The sequence below is a fragment of the Alexandromys fortis genome, unplaced genomic scaffold (assembly GCF_014885135.2).
Source record: "Alexandromys fortis isolate MF-2015 unplaced genomic scaffold, M_Fortis_MF-2015_v1.1 scaffold_55, whole genome shotgun sequence".
Taxonomy (NCBI): domain Eukaryota; kingdom Metazoa; phylum Chordata; class Mammalia; order Rodentia; family Cricetidae; genus Alexandromys; species Alexandromys fortis.
In genome coordinates this window covers 3,675,934-3,695,507 of record NW_026067936.1, presented here as the reverse complement: position 1 = coordinate 3,695,507, position 19,574 = coordinate 3,675,934, and the positions used below count along the sequence as shown (strand labels likewise).

General features: G+C 47.3%; 1 long non-coding RNA gene across 2 annotated transcripts in view; it reads left to right on the top strand.

The window, feature by feature from the left end:
* LOC126504477 (uncharacterized) overlaps positions 1-19,574 on the top strand; it is a 140,624-nt gene that overhangs the window by 29,679 nt on the left and 91,371 nt on the right. For both annotated transcript variants that reach the window (XR_007592620.1, XR_007592619.1), the window contains exon 2: positions 6,612-6,736. This is a non-coding gene — a long non-coding RNA (uncharacterized lncRNA). The remainder of the gene's footprint in view (positions 1-6,611; positions 6,737-19,574) is intronic.

Sequence of the window (19,574 nt, the reverse complement as noted above, 5' to 3'; positions counted from 1 at the left end):
AATGTAAGGGCGCCAACATACTATCTGTCTGTCTGTAGTCCACGTAGAGCCAGCCGCAGTGAGGGGGTAGCTTTCCTTACACATAGGAAGAGTCTCAGAAGATGTTTTGTTTTGGGTCAACTTGGAAAGTTCAGGGAAGGGGGAGAAAGAGAGGAGGCAGCCGTTTATAGAACCTGAGGCGGTGAAGTAGAGAAGCTGTCTGCTCCTTGGTCCTGCTATTGCCTGGTGTGTTCCTCAGCACCAGCTTGGTCAGGAAGAGCAGTGACTGCTGAGCTCTCCCTCTGGGGTCAGAGATGCAGCCTGGGGCCCAGTGTGGGTTCCTGCTCTGGGCATAACTTGGTTGGTGTCTCCTGGCTCCCATGGCAACCACTGCTCTCTGCTTTGCCTACCTTTTCTACCCATTCTGACCCCAGATCCGAGCATAGCCCGTTGGGTGATAGGCAGGATGGGTGGAGGGAGTGGAGATTATGGAATGTCACTCTCTTGGAGGGTGTGGTTGTCAGCTTCCTGAGACTGATTTGGGCTCACGGTTTTGGAGGTTTCAGCCTGTGCTCAGTTGGATCTGTTAATATTGGGTCCGGCAGCACATTGCAGAAAGGGTGCCCAGTGGATAAAACCACTCCCCTCACAGCCAAGGAGTGGGAGAGAGTGGGTTCCACAACCTTCTTGGAGGGCAGACCCTCAGTGACCTGAAGACCTTCCATCAAGTGTCTACAAATCTGAAGCCGGCCTTTAGCACATGGAGTTGGAGGAGTGGCTTGAGGAATTCTAGGTCTAAACTGTGGAAGCCGTGTGAGATAGAAGTTGCCCTTGGGTTCTCAAGAAGTTTTGAGGGAACCGTGTTCCTTCCACTGTGCTGTCAAATGTGGTGTGGAGAGGAGGATGTCAGCCCCCTGTAGTTACCTTTCTGCCACGGTGGGAAGCTACCCGAGAGAAGCTGGCCCTCAGATGAGCTGGAACACCGCGCAGCATTGTTTAAGTATATAAGGCCATCAGAAGATCCTGTGTGTGCTCTGTGAAACACATCCCAAGCCTTCCCTGGGCCTTCAGAGGCACCTTGGAGGCTGGCCTCCTCCATTCACTCACTGACAGCACTTGGATGACCCTGTGGGTAACGGTCCCAAGCTTACATTCCTAGGAAGGCAGCCTTGAGATGGAAGATGCTGGAAGTTTTCCTAGCATCGTGACAGGGTGCGATGGTTGCAAGGAGTGTGGGTTTGCTCAGTGTCTTCTGGGTGTCAGGGCCTGAGGTTGCACAGTACAGACCTGTCCCTGCAGACCACAGGAAAATGGACCAGCACCACTCCATTAGAGCAGTACGGGGCTCAAGGGTTAGGGAGGATGCTGGGCCTATGGGAAAAGTTGCATGGATACTGTGTGCAAGATAACTTGTGGACAGATGGTACCCACAGAGAACTCTTCCTCTTTCACACTGTAGGACCTTTCCCATGGAACACACAGACACACACAGACAGACAGGCACACACCCTTACATTGGCCCTACTGTAGGCACTTCTCTATAGAGAAGACATACACACACACGCTATGACCTGATGTGATTTTTAAAAAAATGAAATTGGAAAGAAATTTCAATGGCTCAGATTGAGACGAGCGTACAGTAGGATCTCACGGACCCACCTCCCAGGTCCACGATGACCAGCATTCCAGCGTGTTTGCTCAGCCCCTCGTCAGAACATCGTTACGGTCATTCAACATTCTCTGGATTTCTCTCATCATGCCTCCTCTCCCTCTCCCTTGACAACCTCCCCGTTGAGTTTGGCCAGATGGTTATGATTATTCTCTTTTTACAAAGACAAACCCTGTTTCAGAGAGGCAAAGAAAAATTTCCAAGGTCATAGAGTGAGGGGGTGGCAGGGCCGCACGGCTCGGGCCTTCTAGTACCTGTTGGTGTGCGCTTTACTAGCCCGCTTCAGCCATGTAAGGATGATGGCGCGGTGCGCTGCTTGTTGGGGATGCAGCTGGTTTTGGGTCTCTGAGACCCTTAGTTTGCCAGGTTATGCCTTCCTTTTAACCCCTGTGTGTGTCCTGCCCTGCTGCCAGGCCCTATGACTTGGGGGATTAGGGAGAGGAGGGCAAACCCGGCTTTCCTAGGCCTCTTTCATCTGTGGCTTCCTTGGATCATGGCTGCGGGATGTTTATGAAACTCTGAATCAATTTGAGGCGCAGAGATTTTCAATCAGGGAAGCAGATTGCGCTGATAGGGTCAAAAGGCCTGTCGCCAGCAAGGAGCTCGGCATCTGACATATTAATTTGAGCTGTCAGAACCAATATGTGTAACAGAGGTGTGGAGGCACAGGCCCTGTTTCTGGAAAGGAGTGGGGGGCAGGGAAGGGAGGGGAGGGAGAACCACCCTAGGAGGGTCTGACATTTCACAGATTCCGACAGGGCCAGTCTTGCCTGCAGTCAGCCTGTGACCACTGTGGGCCCTGCTTACTGGAAAGGGCAGGGGGCCAGACCGGAGGTGATGGAGGCTCAGACCTTCACAGCAGGGGCCTGTTACTGGGTAGGTAAACCTCACTTGGCTTGCTGTAGACACAGCCCTTGCTCTCTCTCTCCTCTTATCTGCCCCCACCTGACTTCCAAGACCCTCTTGCTGGTCTGGGAGGCAGAGCTGAGACTCAGCAGGAAGTGCCTGTTACTTAGAGCCTTTGATAGTGGCCTGGGAACTGGCTAGGCTGTGTCAAGGCTCTGGAGAGCACCTTCCCCCGGGCCAAGATCACACCCACATCATCACACTTTGTGTCCTTAGCATTGCTTTCCTGCCTCCCTTCTCCCACCTCTTTTTGGGTCCCCATCTTTCCTGATACTCTGCACCCCTGATTCCTTTTAAACTGCAGTGAGAGACTGTGCCCATCCCTTCAAGGCCCATTTGTTCCATTGGCAGGGGCTGGATGCTGCTACTGGTGACTGATGTGAAGTTCCATGTGAGGATATAGCATGCTATACCTGTCTGTATGTGTCAATACGGTGTAAGCAGTCTGAGCACCTCATCCTCTGGGGTTTATAGATGGGAGTCAGGGTGGCCCTGGGAAGCTCAGTGGTACTCACGCTTCTTAGAGCAAATGAATACAAGGGAGTACATGCATGTAGGTCACAGTGTGACCAAACCACAGCGGGGGCTCAGGGGAGGTTATTCCCATGTCTGTGAGTCCCCTGGGCACTAGGACTGGCAATGTTGGTGACCTGTGTGTTGGTGATCTGTGTGTTGGTGATCTCTGAGTTGGTGATCTGTGTGTTAGTGATCTGTGTGCTGGTGATCTGTGTGTTGGTGATCATGTGGGGAAAGAGTTATTCCCCATCCGATAGAACAAAACTCATACTTATAAAATTAGGCATACAGATAGCTTTTGTTACCCCTCAAAAGGTGGCAATGTCCTTAGAATGCCACCTGGGCAAGGATTCAGAAGCTTGAGGACCTTGCACACTACCCAAGTCCCTGGTGGGAAGTGGGAGGAATTTAGACTCCTGTGAGTCTTACAAACCAGTGACCGCCTGGGTCAGCCTCCCTCATGCAGAGCCCTTCCTTGTGTTAATGGCTAATTTTGATTGTCAGCTTAATCAGATTAATAAGAGCCCAAGAGATCTTCGAGGCACATTCTGGGGTGTGTGTGTGTGGGGGGGTGTCTGCACAGGCATCTCCGTGGACCACTGGATCCCAATGGCCCAGACATGTCTAATGGGGTTCGCCCTTCATGGAGTCATACCGTCCCAAAGGTGAGAAGTAGGGGCTACTGGAGGCTGTAGGTCTCTGCGGGTATCTTTGGGGCCCCCAGCCTCTGTCTTTCTGCCTATTTTTTCTACCTGTTGGCCACCTTGAAGCTCCTGTACTACAAACAGCTGCTGCCATGATATTCTACCTAACAGCACGACCATAAAACTTGGGACCCAGGGATCACAGACAAGACTCTCCGAAATGTGAGCCAAAAGAAATTCTTCCCTCCCCTCTTTTAAATGTCAGGTATTCGGTTACAGAGGTGAGAGGAGTAACATACCCATGGGGAAGACGGCAGCTTCCCTGGGCAGGAGCGTTAGAAGGCCTCCTTTGGGCACCCGAAACTGTCTGCTCTCAGATGGGTCTCCTCTCTCACAATCTAGCCTTTTACCTATTGAATATAAAATAATTTATAGTTGCATTTTACCAATAAATTTGACAATCAGACCTCAGTAAAGTTAAAAAAAAAAGTAATGTAAAAAACACTCGTCTGGGGAGATAGTTTCCAGAGTTGGTGGAGCGACTGTCAGACAAAGCAGGGGACACAAGTTTGACATCCATAACAAACATTAGAGAAGTGGTGTGCACTTGTAGCCATAGTGCTGGGGGTGCAGAGATGGGGCATCCACGGGGCTCTCTGGCACACCAGCGTACCCTACTTGCAAGTTTAGGCCAGTTAAGAAATCTTGTCTCAAAAATAAAATAAGATTTAAAGAATTAATAATTAGAAAGAAAAATAAGGTAGGTAGCACCCACAGAATGACACATGAGAGCACAGCTATGAACCTGCATGTACACAAATACTTAGAAGCGCACACACACACACACACACACACGTGCACACACGTGCACACACACAGCACAGCACAGGCCCAGGGTATCAGTAGGCCACTGGATACCAGAGCCATTTGAACCTCAGATTATGGTCTTAACCAACACTCTTCATTGCCTTCCAGAAAGATGGAGAATGGTCATGAAGTAATGTTAGCCATGGTGAGTCAGGCAGAACGTAAAAGCATATCTCTGTGAATGGCTGGCTAAAGTGTCGGAAGCACAGAAAAGGACAGAAAGAAATGCACAATAGGAGGAGTGGATCTGGGGGAGAAGAGGCGTGAGCGGAGCAACTGGGAGGAGAGAAGGGACAGGAAATATGACTGGGCCATAATATGTGAGGGAAGAAAAAACAAACAAACAAAATGAGATAAAAGGAAGTACACATTTTTACAAATGGTTACCACTGAAAACTTTAAACCCAAAGGCAGAGAGAACCCTTAAGTTTCTTCATTCAGGTTCTCTTAGAGGCGCCTGAGAAGCCGTCTCTCACATGATACGGAAGGGCGTGTTTATTGTGAAAGTCTCTGTCTTCTGTTCTTGAGTGTTGGCCAAAGGGGAACAATTACTGTGATGGTTTGCTTCTTGACCATCTCTCCAAGGCCAGTGTTAAAGACTTGGTCCTCACAGTGGCTGTCTTAGGAGGTGGTGAACCTCTGAGTGGCGGGGCCTAGTGGGAGGACTTGATGTCCCTGGGCTGGTATCTTGAAGTTAATTGTGGGAACACTCCATGCTGCCTTGCCCCAAGCCCAGCTCAGCCTGGAATCTCCCAACCGTGAGCCTAAACAAACCTTTCCTTTTCACGAGTCGATGGGCTGAGGTATTTGTGGTAGTTATGGGAAGTTGGCAGGCATGGTTGCTGCTCTCCCTTGAGGTTTCCTGAATCCTGCCTTAAACTCAGTATGAGGATGGACCATTTCACATACATCTACGTTCTGAACTGTGCAGCCTCGGACAAGCTTCTTGAGGCCCCAGTTACTTGTGTCTGAAGTGAGCGCGTCATTGTGTTGACCTTACAAAGCTTACCAAAGTTAAATGAGAACTCAGGTGAGATGCCAGGCACAAGAAGTCCTCAGCCTCGTGAGTTATTCTTACACAGGAAAGCCTGGGAGAGTCATAGCTCAGATGGCTCTGTAAGTTACTGGAATTTAAGGGAGGGCCCCCTTCCCCAGGTGCTCCGGGGATCTCAGCCAAGCCAGTCTTTGCCTCCTTGACACATGTTTTCCCCATCCAGTTTACCTTGGCACAAAAGGACAATTCATGGGTATGTTCACATCCTGGCCCTCGACATCAATCTTCCTTCCCAGGCATGTGGTGACAGCTCCCGGGTCTACTGGACTTTGGTCTCTGAGTCTCCCATTAGGAAGAAAAAACAGCGTTTTTGCCTTTTCCCGAAGCTCATTTCACGGGAAAGGGGTGAGAGGTGGGCGCCTGAAGAGAGGGAGGTGGAACAAAGATCATCTTGGGGACAAATGTGATCTGAATATTGAGGGTTAGGGGCTTTGTCAGCAGCCTGGTATGGAAACACACGGGGCAGCCATCTTCCAAGGACCGTCCTGTGCCAGTCCTGCCTCCAAGGGAGCCAGCGGAGGCTGTCTCTTTCACAGGTCTAGACTAAGACTTGTCCTGGCCCTGGGGAGGAAGGGAGTGACTTTGTGCAAAGCTGGTGTTTGGGTTGGATTTTTTTTTCCCCCTCAAGTATCACATTTTCCCTTTCTTTTACCAAACAAGTGTCTATGGGTCATCTTTCGCCACCCGTTCCCAGCCCCAGTGATCTACCGGATTGGCTCAGACGAGCAAGTCCTTCTCTTGGGTTCTGTTGAAGTTTGAATTCCCAGTTGAGATCCCACGTGCGCGTGAAGATAAGCATCCTATTTCTTTCCCAGAGGTTTGGACTTTGGGTCAGAAGGCACGGTAACAAACAAAACAAGCCTGGGGGAAATGCACTTTGTGTTTTGGACAACACTCAAGAGGCAGTGGGAGTGTAAGCGAGGTTTCTTCACTCGTGTATTGATCCATCTGAGGAGACCTTACCAATTCTTTTCAGCAACAGAACCCGTGTCTAACAAGATCAAACCTGTCAATAATTCCAGTGCGGATTGGGCAGAAAGTCATGAGGCTCTGGCCCCAGCTGAGGAGCTGCTGGAGCTGATGGCTGCCGGGAAGGAGAAGGTACTTTGGGTTATTAAAAGAGAGAGAGAGAGAGAGAGAGAGAGAGAGAGAGAGAGAGAGAGAGAGAGAGAGAGATATGGACACAATGATGGAAGAACATGTGTTGGGAAGGGGTGTCCAGAGAGAGTAGAAGTGGAGAAGTTGGGGCGAAGATGATCAAATTATGTTGAATATATGTATGAACTTGTCAAAGCACAAATAAAAATCTTTAAAGGAGAACAGGTCTGATTAATGAGGTCATATCAGAGCCATTTTTTTTTTTTTAATAAGGACTGGAAGTAAAGCTTACAGAGATGCATACCCAAGGCGTCCATGCTACTGCAGAGTGTTGGCTGGTATCTGGGCATTCTCATTTCTAACCCATAGGTCAATCATGCCCTCACTCGCTATGTGCAGCGTTTAAGGAGAAGCATAGGCAGCCATGAACTTGCAAATGAGCTCTGTTCTTCAAGTTCACTGGGAAGTCAGTTGTCTGGGACTTTTTCTCTATGGAATCAGTGGTGTAGATGGCAGCTAGTTTTCCGGAACAGCGCACCGTAGGCTGTTTAATCCACAGTGTGCTGGAATTATGGAACTACCCACCTTCCTTTGTGCTAACAGATTGCAGAAGCAGGATATTTACCACTAACAGGACAGACGAGTCCTCTGTGGGGAATGAATCTACCAACCTTGCTCCATGGACCGCCAAAGCCGATAAGTGAGCGCAAACGGCATTTGAGTAAAGGATGGATATTACCAATTTACCTCCATCTCAACACAATGCAAAGGACATGGTTCTCTGTCAGTTTTGTTTTTCTTGAGACAGGGTCCCTTTATATAGCCCAGGCTGCTCTGAGCTCATTGTATAGCCCAAGATAGCCCTGAATTCTATAAGCCTTGATGGAACTGGGAGATGAACGTGCAGGTGGTGCCTATTTTTTGTTTGTTTTCTTTTCTTTTGTGTCCCCAACACATAGTACAGTGTGTGTCTGATAAATTATTCTTGAGTTATAGAAACGGACTACAGTTTCATGGATTTCCCAAGGAAGAGGCCCTCAGACACTAGCTTCCAATCTAGTTACTACTATTTAGCATGCAGTCCCAACAAACCTGTTTGCTTTGTTTCCAAACCCATTTTATGTAGAAACAACAAAATGGAAACTGATGTAGACAGATCACATGGCTGGCAGTGAGAGGTGGCCAGCATTAAAGGAAGAGCCAGGAAGACTCTAGGGCTGTCGTGAACCGCAAAGGCACAGTTGCCTGGGACCGTTTATCTCAGCAATCCCAGGAGACATTATTGCAAGATAAACATTAGTTAGTGCTCTATAATTTATCACTCCTATTTAAGGATGGAGGGAAGCGTGTGTGGAAATTGTAGGAAGCTTAATAAAAAGTTATGGTTTTTAGAGAAGTAGACTCTAGTTATCTGGGAGAATGTTTTAGATCGTGGAGCGTCCTGGCCTTGATATTAGAAAAGCTTGACAATTGTGGTTAAGTCACTGCACAGGCTGTTTGGAGCTTCTATTGGTGCTTTCATCATTTTCTTACTGAAAATATAATTGAATAGCAAATAGGAAAACGCCGTATTTAAGCAAGGAAGAAATGGACCTGACTTGGGGACACGGGACTGCAATTCCAGATACCTGGGAGACTGGCCCAAGAGGACTGAGTTACCTTGTCTGGATTACACAGTGAACTTCAGGGCCCCTTTCTCAAGATGAAAAGTAAAATGAGGGTTGGTGATATGGCTTGGCCTTAGTGCTTACCTAGCATGTATGAGGATCCAGGTTTAACCCATAGCATGACACACACACACACAGCATAACACACACACACAAAGATGCATACACACACTCACATGCACACACACATCAAAGAATGTGGAAGTGGCTGGTGTGGATAAGAATGATTCTCAGATGGCTCCATGTGGCCTTTGTGGGGCAGAAGGGAGGGCAGTAATGCTTGCTGTACAGTGTACATGTTTAGAACGGTATTTGATGGCGAAGCATGGGATTCAGACCAAGAGAAATTTTCATTAGGAAATCAGTTCATCTGTGTATTAGTTGTGTAACCTTGGATGGCACATCAGCTACCCTGCGCCAGAGAACCTTCTTGATAAAGTTCCGAGGTTTAGCTGAAATAGTGTGAAGGGTCTCGAAGTGTGCTTGCCACATAAAACACACTCAACAGATGCAATCATCTCTTCCAGTGTCCCAGAGTTATCCTCTCCCATCTGTTGTTGCATGTATACACGTGTGTGTCTGTGTGTCTTAACTCCGAACAGCTTTCCTTTTTAGCATCGCATGTATCCCCTGACCTTCTCCATGCCTGATGAGCAGGTGGGCAGAAGGACATAGTCTGAGAGTATATCATAAATTTCAGTTAGATATTTGACCATCGCTTAGGTCATGGACTAGCGATAAAGCATTGTGTCTATGGACGAGTGTGCTTTGGGTGTGTCTGATGTCATCAGGACTCCTGTCATAAGGATACTGTAGTCCAGGTGGCTTCAATATGTGTTCCTCAGGACTTAGAACTGTGGATCTCAAAATGAAGGCATGGGTAGAACTGATGTTGAGGGACAACCTGCTTCCTAGTTCCTGGATCCTTACACACTGAGAGATATAAACTATCATTCCAGGGTTTCCTTGATGAGGAGTCTCATTCATACCCTCATGACAAGCCAAACAGTCCACCTCCAAACACCAGGATGGCCTTGGGGGTTATGTTTCAATATATGAATTTGGGGGGCTTCCAGTCATTTATTCTGTACTGTCTTGGAAATAGGAAAGAGAAGTAAAGCCCCCTGCACCCCACCTCTTTTGCTATGACTGAAATATCTACTAGGTGAGGGTCCACGTGAGGCAAGATCACTCACTGAACAGAGCTCTCTTATCAAGTCTGTCACCTGCCATTGCCTGGGGGCAGAGGCTGAAAGTTGTGCATAGATATTTCACACACCTTTGTGATTGCATGAGTCTGAAGGTTGTAATAAGAGATTATGCATGACCCAGATACTATAGAGACCAAGGCCCCATAGCTACTGGAAGCATTGGGATGGCAACGGCTTAACTCCTTTCTGGCCATTGCTGGTGAGGGAGGCGGACTGTCTCATACAGTTTGGGTCCCCTTCTTAAAGGAAGCCCTTATCTAGCAGGCTGGCATATGTTATTTAAGGATCTGGTTCTCTTGTCTCAACGTGGGCTGTCTCTGAACACCCTCCTGGCTCCAGAACTCTCCTTGAGATTGGCTAAGGTCCTTGTTTGCCCCTACATGCAGCAGACTGACTTCAACTTCTAGCCAGTCTGCTTCCTTCATTCTATCCAAATCACTTCCCAGTGAGTCACTCCAGGCAAATCACACCTGAAAGCCTGTTTCCTGGAACACTGGGTATGGGACAAGGTGCTGGGAAGCAGATGCTTAAACAGGACCTAGGAGATAGATGACCCATCTCCCAACATCCCAGGAGGGTCCTGTCTCTGAAGGTAAACAGAATGCCCTAGTAGAATCTAGGACAGGTGAGAAGCAGGTTGGGCTATAGAAAGAAGGCTATATATTTAGGCTAGTATAATGTCTCAGGTATTTGAGGGGCTTGGGGACAGTGGCAACTAAAAGGACGGAAGGAACCTAGCAGTTAGTGCACCTGTGGCAGGAAATGAAAGCTTGATCATCAGCTTAAAGGAAGGGACTTCTGCAGGTAACACAAGAATCCTACCGCTTAAGGTTAGAAGGTGGAAAGAGGCAAGGGTTAGGCTCAGGGCTTTGGCATTAGGATGGTAGAGCTCCAGAGAAAGCTGAGATCTTAGTTGTAGCTGATCTGTTACGCCCCAATCAGTTTCTCCTGGGAACCAATGGTTCTGAAGCTTGGAATGGGGACATTTGAGTTGGTGTCCTAAAGAGATATTGAATACTAATCTCCTCTGAGCCACATGGCATCCTGGAAGCAGTTCACCTCCTTAGAGTTCAAGGGTAACGATTCCCACTTGCTTGAAGCCAATGAAGACACTTCTGCCGTCCAAGACAATGTCGATTCCCACAAGACTTAATTTTCATTCCATCTTGGCCACCAGCTTAGGACTAGGCATAAGGGGACATAAAACAAGCTGTTTACAAAGGTACTGTGTCTGCTGTGGAGGAAAAGGACGTTATCCCAAGGAGCTGCAAGATTACCCACCATGCACCATGCCGGGACCCTGTGAGTATGTAGGCCTGCTTATAAGCATGCTAGATCAGCAGATAGAAAACACACAGGGAAGGATGGGGTGGGGGTTGGTCTGTTTTTCCTATGGGAACATGTTCTAGGTCAGGATGTAACCACATAATAAGGACTGGAAGACTGAACTTAACATGGAGAAGGACTATGTTCAATGAAGTAGAAGCCCTAGAACTCCCATGCTCTAGAATGAATCAGCAGAATTATAGAAGTGGATATGCCGGAGTGGTTCTACCATGCTAGAACATCCTCCACTGATGATCTAAGAACCCACAGGAGGAGGTGTCCCAAGATGCTACCCTATTTATCAACGTTTGTATCCTAATCGCCAAGTGTCATGAAAAACTAAGAGACAGATCATCTGTGGGCAGGAACAATGACATAGGATGTTGCTCTAGGATTTCACTGCCTTATACTAACATGACTGGAAAGATCCATGAATAAGAAAGGACAAGTGATACCAGTTAATAATCAGAAGCAAAGTAGGCACAAGCATCATGAAGAGCAAGGTGAGAAGTCACAGAGACCTATTAATAATTACTATAAAATGCCCCTAGGGGCAAGATAGCCAAACTGAATGTTCCACAAGGGTATTGCAGAATCTATACAAGCAAAAGAGGTGATTACTCAGGGGTGTGAGGCCGGAGTCCTGGTAAGTTATGCTTTCTTGCCCTGTCTCTAGACCTGAGCCAGTGTTTGGACCTGGGATACATCAACTGAAAGAGAGATCAGGTCTCCAGAGGAAAAGACCCCATGATACCATAGCAAATATGATGTCTATAATTTCAATGCTTTCTCAAAGTCATGAGATACCATAGTAAATACGGTGTCTATGATTTCTTCAATGCTTTCTCAAAGGCACATGTGACCGTGTACTTGGATATCCTTATCTCAGGGACTACTGTCATGAACGACTCAGAATTGTCAATGACTTTTGGAGACAGGATCTGAGTTGACAATGACACTTGGGACATGAACAGATCAGTGTAGTCTTTCTGGCTAAGTTTCATTCACTCTGGGATCCCTGGGATCTCAGACACTTCCCCCCACTGTGTTCCTTGAGAAATAATTGAAATAGACGTGGGAGCAGGCAGGATTCTAACTTTGGCTCTTTATCTTGTTGGGAAGAGCTATCGAAATGGGAATGGTTAAATGGCCTCTGACTGTGTCCCCCACCTTCTGCTCCAAATAATAAATAAGAGCCAACATTGTATTCTGATGGGAAAGATGGTAGAAGTCAGTGCTATTAAAATAAAAACAACTAAACCATGTAGGGCTTTTGTTTTCACTGTTTCTTCTTTAGTTCATCAATCTGGTCCCCACAGAAACCAGATGGACTCTGGAGGATGACAGTGAACTCAACTAAGTAGGAGCCCTGGTTACAACTGCTTTTCCAGATGCGGTCTTTGCAGACAGATCCCACAGCCTAAGGCACAGGGTGTATGGCCATCAGTCTGGTGAACACATTTTTCCATAGTTGTAAAGGAGGAGGATCAAAAGAGCTGCCACCTGAGATCATGACAGTGTCCATTTGTGACTTGGCCTAGAGCTGCATGAACTCTTCTGCTCTGTGTCAAAGGCTAAGAGACCTTGGCCGTCTGGATATTCCAATAGATTAGTATATTAGTCATTGTGTTGCTGCTATTTTAAGAGTCATGTTGCAGATTAAAAAGAAGCAGTGATTATACTAGAGGAATTCATAAGACACATGAGCTGTAAACAGTGGGAGATAATTCTGCCAATGTACAAGAGCTTATCTGAGTGGAGTTTTGGGGGCTCCAAACTTTGGGGGCTGAGACATCTCTATCCTAAAGGAAACAATATTTTACCTCTCATCCTTCACAACTTACAAGTAAGTGCAACACATGGTAGATCCCTTGCATTCTTGTGATAGTGTGTTTTGAACTTGGCAATATAGCTCGGAGCAATTAAGCTATTGACTTGGATGGCTATTAGTATTCAGTAAAGACCAGAGCAGCAAATGTTCAGAAATTCAGAGGTAGCAGAACCCTAGCTTCCTGGATCAAAAGACCCGGATGGACTCCATAATGTTAAAATTTTAGTTCTATGGAAGAGAGGGGAGTGGACGTGAAGCCTGGCCCCACTATTGCTTTAGAACTCAGCTAGTCCTTTGTGGGAGGAGCACTCAGAATGATGCTCATGCTGGCAGGATCACCCCTCTCCCCATGCTAGCACAGTGGCTATATATATTATATATTATAGAATATATATATGTATATATATAATATCCCCCCAAAGCACTTGCTGCCACTCACCCATGATCTTGCCCTTGCTGATGCAGAATGTTTACAATGATGACGGAGGATTCCAGTACCAAACTCCCTTGTCTCTCCTAGAACTATTTGGTGGGAAGTAGATAGCATTATGCTTTCTCCTTCCTTAAGCGGGAAATGACTCATATTTACAGCCATCAACACCTTGACTCATGTTCCAGGTGTGAGTTGAGCCATTTGGCCCATAAGATCTCACCCTATACCACTATCTGAAGACTAGTTGATTCTCATCCACCAACATGATATTCTATTTAACCCCGTCTTAGGTCAAGTTGTCCAGTTTACTGTAAAGAAGAGAGTAGCAATGGTTCTGAGATTATGATGTTTATTGGTCCCATCATATACAGTTGTTGGCTTGATAGAATCCCTGGTCTTTGAAGACGCAACGAAGGTACCACTGGGATGCCCATGAAGATAAGATGGGATCTTATCTCTGGAATGCAGCATCATTGGAAGTTAGTGATCACTGTGGGCTCATGTCCCCAACAGATGGATTGTGTATTTAACAAAGAGGGTAAAGTGTGGTTGTTGCCACTCTGTTGACCATCATGAGCTGTTACCATCTGGGGAATTTCTCACCAGCCTCATGCATGGCTAAAGATTGTGTGAGGTTGAAGGTTGCTGCTTGGAGCAAAGTTCTTCAATCAGGAAGCAAAGCAGACAATCCCACTTAGCTCTAGCTTTGTCTGCTTTATACCAACCGATGAGAAAGCTGGAAGAGAAGTTGGTAGTCTTTTCAGGTCATCAGCACACATAAAGCTACTGACACCCAGCAGGGGACAGAGAAGAAGGAGATTTGTGCTGAGGCATCTCTGGCAAATACCAGTTGCTGATGTTAAAGAGACAAGCACAAGAGTCACAGCCTGACATAGGCACATGGGTGTGGTCGAAGAGGAGGATCTAGACTATCCAATCAGGCTAACTTGATCAATAAAAGTGCAACGGAGGGCAAGAAGAGTCTTGAACTGGCAGAGAAGATACGGTGATGGTGATTGTAATTGCTCCTTCTGAAAGGAGACCAACCAGAACGAGGACGTGTGGCTCCTGGCAGGTAAATAAATTCTAGTGGCATACTCGTGGTCCACAGTGACCACGGTAAACCTTCCTGGGCCCAGTTAGAACTTACAGCAGTGATCACGTGGGAGGACTGAGAAGTGTTTACTTAGGGCGGTGGTTCTCAACCTTTGGGTCACAACCCCCAAATGACCTTTCCACACAGGTCTCCTAACACCATCAGAAAGCACAGATATTTACACCACGATTCCCAACAGTAGCACAATTACAGTTATGAAGCAGCAGTGGAAATAATTTCATGGTTGGGGCTCATCACGAGATAAGGAGATGTATTCAAGGGTGGCAGCATCAGGAAGGTTGAGAACCCCTGACTTAGGGACTTTCTTTCTCAGGAAGCATAGTGCTTAATTCATATAGAAATAAATGACCACAAGAACATGTGTCTACAACATCATGATTCCATTCTCTCTCTGGAGCCTAAGTGGTTCTTAAACCTGAATGGGCACTTTGTCATCATCGGATGGTGGACTGTCTGTATAACCTTCCTGCCCTACAGGGTCCAGCATGTAGCAGGTTTGCTAGCACAATGTTTGCAAGGGTGGAAGAAAGGTTTTGAGACCTTAGATAATCCTTCTTAGCCATGGAGCTTCAGGTACAGTCTTTGTCTCAGTTAGGTTTCTATTGCTGTGATAAAACACCATGGCCAAAAGAAACTTGGGGAAGAAAGGCTTTGTTTCAGCTTACAGCTCTCAGGCCACAGGTCACACCGAAGGGCAGTCAGGGCCGGAACTGAATCCGAGGCCGTGGAAGAACACTGCTTACTAGTTCATTCCTCAGGCCTTCCTCAACCTTTCTTAATACAGACCATCTGTCCACGGGTGGTACTGTTCACCCCTGGGCTGCCCACCCAATTATTCATCAAGAGAATGCCTCAGAGGCCTGTCCACAGGCCAATCTGATAGGAACATTCTTTCAACTGAGGGTCCCTCTTCTCTGATGACTCAAGCTTGTGTCAAAGACCTAGCCAGCACAGTCTTCAATTTATCCTACTCGGATGCGTGTGTATACGAACATGTACATGCACAAACATACACCTTAATTCTGAAGGCTTATTCCCAAGATCTCCTTCTAAATCCTTTTTGAAGACCAAGGCCCAAGGAAATGAATTCTTGTCTAGCCATTTCCTCATTTCTCTCCTCTGAGAGGATAAACTTCACTGAGCGGAGCTATTGGATTCTGTCCCTCCACGTCCTCTGCCCCAGGCCCCCACCTCTCTGGCTGGCACATCATCAGACAGACACATTCCCTCAAAGTCACAAAACTTGTCTTAAATTGGATTTGCTGGTGGCTTTGTGTTCCCCATGTCCTCCCTCTTTTGTTTTTGATTTATCGTTTTAATCAGCTCGAGTCAATCATTCCCTTTCTGTCTTGCTCACCATAAACACAACCCCTTGCCAAAAAAATTATGACTGTATTAAATGATTTTATTACAGTAAACTGCAGATTGTACAGTGTAAACACAGGTGCCGCTCAAACTCCACACCCTCCAGCTCTGTCCAGACTAGCTTAGTGAGGTGGAGGAGGGGAGGGAGCACTCCCATAGGAGGGAAGCCACCTCAGGGTTTTGGGGATCAGGAGGTCATGATGTTCAACCCTTAACCACAGAGATAAGGAATGGAGCTTCTGGCAATGATTCTGTTGGTTTCAGGTCACACACACACACACATCTAGTGACAAAGCCAGAGTTACCCCCGAGTCACATGAGGTTTAAGACCCTTGGATACCACCTTCCCTTTACCTCTTTCCTTTCCTAAACTTACTTAAGGGGGATTTTATTACAGAACAACTTGGGAGGAATTTGAATATGACAACTTGCAACTCAATGAGTCTCAGTCTTTTTGTTCCTGCCCCTCACCCCTGGAGGGCGGGTTTAAGTATGATATAGGTAAAGAGCAGATAGGTCTTCCTGCCTTCTGACCAGGGGAAGGAAATTGTGAAAACCTCTCATTCTATGAGACATTGTCTGGTCACAGGAATGGGGGAATCCCTGGGAAGCAGACATAACCAAGGGAAGGGATTCCTGGGCTACGACATTAGGGAAGTTGCACAGACCAGTGCCCAATGACAGAGAGCGGTAGAATGTCCTGGAACGTCCAGGCTTTTCTTGAAGGCTTTGTGGCCTGTGCTTCTGGACCATCTTGCCCAGTTGCTGATGGAACCACCGAGTCTGTTTTCCTGTGGTATAGTTACAAAGAAGAGTAAGAAACATGTGGGGAATAACTTCTCCAGGAGACTAACTCCGAATAGGCTTTCTTACCAAGCGTGCGAGACAGGCACTTTCTAAGTAGGTGGTTTCTGCGTGGAAGGGACTTGTCGAGAAGTAAGCTCTGTTTGAATGTGTCACTCACTTTTCATCGATGTGACAAGATGCCCGGGAGAGACAGCTTACAGGAGGACAAGGATCTGTTTTGCCTGCTTGAGAGCTTCAGTCCATGGCTGTGGGCTCCCTTGCTTTTGGCCTGTGGTGAGGGAGCGCATCATGGGGGACCATGTGGTGGAGCAGGGGTGCTTATTTAATGACAGCTGGGACCCACTTCCTCCAGAAAGTTCTACTGCCTATAGCCCTTTCAGCTACAGACTCGGAAGTGTGCTGTCCATTGTGACATTAGCACCTTCATAATCGAATCACCATTTAAATTGTCCTTTCTCTGAACACTACTGCATAGAGGACCAAGCCTTCAAGGAAAAAGTCTTTGAGGGGCATCTCACATCCAAACCACAAATAAGAGTGGGCATGCACTGTTGTTAGCACCCATTTTCCAGCCCTGTAGGAAGCAACACACACACACACACACACACACACACACCCCACAGAATGCACACACGGAGGTGATTGTTTTTCTTTTTTGTTTATCCTGACCCCTGTAGTTAGCAGATTGGATATTCAGAACTAGCTCCAAAGGTTACACTTGCTCCCCCCAGTTTTAATTCCACCTCCTCCATTTGGGTAAGTTTGAGTTGCATAGAGAAGCTGTTTCTGCTGAGCTGGGGCTGCGTGAGAGAGGCAGGAACACAGGCCCATCTGTTGAAGATTGGAACATAAATAGCCCCCTTTAAAAATAAATCTCCACTTTTAACTCTGCAGATAAAAATATCCGGATAAAGGACAGTTCTTAATCTCCACCTTCTCCTCTGCTTGGTCGAGCCTTTCCAAGTGGAGCCTGTTTCCCCCTCTCCTTTTACAGGTTTCATTTTGGCTTTGAGTCTAGTGAGTTTACTGACAGATTACTTCATTTTAACTATATGGCTTTCCTGTCTAGTGGGAGGCATATTTCTAAGTATCATATTTATCAAAAGAGCCGTGCAAAACAAGGGCCAGAATTACTCTTTTGATGGTTCCCCCTCTCACTACAACTACAATAAATTTTGTGAGAAAGAATGCTCAACTGGGGACCTTTTATGTTAAAGCCGAGAACAGGGTTCAGGCACCGTCACTTCCAAACCTCCACCAGTTAGGCTGGTCTTCCCTTCTTCTCCCCTCCCCAGGCAGAAATCCCACATCTGCTCTCACTTGCCAGGCTGGGCTTGGGCTCCCAGGGGCTCTATATTTTCCCCCCATAACTTTAAATCAGAAGAGCATTTCAGTAAATCACGGGGACACTTATTTATTGGACATAGTTTGGGTCTCTTAAAGCATGGAGAATAAATTTAATGGAGCGTTCCGAGCGTTCTCCAATCTTTTGAGGGATTACTTGGGGAATTTGTCAACTGCACTGGGCCCAGCAGCCTGATCCAGAGAAATGGGAAGGAAATGATGGGAGAATCTTCTCCGAGGACCCAGGTGGATCCTAAATCACCCCGAGGAAGATTAATAGAAGGGGGCCAGTTGCCAGCAAAGTTGATGGGCAGCATTGCCGTTTATTTAATAAACTATCATTTCAGCTGGAGGGCGACTTTAATCTGAATTACACTTTGTTCTTGTCATCCTCTCTTGCCAAGTAATTTATGGAATACCATAGCATGTTCTTAACCTCAAACAGAAGAGGAGGGAGAAGAAGGAGGCTGGGCTAAGAACAAAGAAAGATTGCAGAAGGAAAAGAAGGAAGGGGGCAGCCCTAGGAGGCTGTGAAAACCTGGGGTGAATGAAAGAGCAAGGTGGGGAGGGACGGATGGGCAGACGGGGAGACTGGCTGGGGAGAACGGATCGGTGGAGACAGTGATGGACAGAGAGTGGATGGACTGTGAGAAGATTAGGAAAGAGGGAGGGTGGAGAGAGGGTCTGTGTTGAGGCTAAGTTAGGTAGGAAGCTTCAATTCTCGGGGCCTTTGAGAAAAGAAGGTCATCAGATCAGGTTTTTCCTTCGTTAGGAAATTAGGTCAGGATGAGTTCTGTAGGCTTGGAGAGCTTCGGGCTTCACGTGGCAGTAGGAATATTTTCACGGCGGAAGGAGATGCGATTTGGGCTGCTGATGGGGTTGCAGAGTGTGGCGGGGTTCCAGGACAAAGATCTTTCTGTTAAGGGTTTTGCTGTTTTCAGAAGCAGAGCAACAATGACTTTTTTTTTTTTTTTTTGATAATCATTTGCTGTAACAGCTGCCACACCCACACCCCAGACTAGGTATGTAGTCTGGTAGGTATGCAGACTAGGTAGGTAGGTAGGTATGTAGATCCTGCTGTGTTCCCCTCCTAGCCTCATGTAAGGAAACAGAGAGGCCTTCTTGGTTAGCATCACAATTAGTTCAGGTAGTTACTGTGTGTGCAGAAGCATAGAGGGGTGAAGGTACGCAGCAAGCCGCAGCTGGTCAGGGGCTCAGGGGGTGCTCCTTCTGTCCTCCCACCCTTCCGTTCGGCTCCCCGGATGCTGGAGAACAAGATCTCCTCTTGTCACTTCTTGGAGCCTCTCTGGCACCCTGGGAGAAACGTTCTCATCTTCACTGCTCCTGTCTCCCACACTGGTCCGGCCCCCAAGGCAGCCTCCAAGACAGTGTCCCCTCCCTTGTCTCTCCACTCTTTCCCCTTTCAGCTTAGGGAAGCCAGTCCTAGCCTTGGACCTCCTGGATGGCCACACCGAGGTCATGCGGCGGGAACCAGGGTAAGCTTTGGGGGTAGGGTGGATGCAGAAACGACGGAAGAGGCCAAGGGGAGTCAGGATGACTAGATGGTAGCCCAGGAAGAACTCTGCCATCATCATTCTTGAACTAAACTCAGAGCAGAGTATGAATTGAGAGCTCTGTCTCCTCTAGGCTCTCCTGAAGGTGGAGCAGGCACAGGTGTGGAAGGAACTATAGGGAGATGGCCTCACTGGTCAGCATGGACTGAAACCCAGCTTTTCTGGT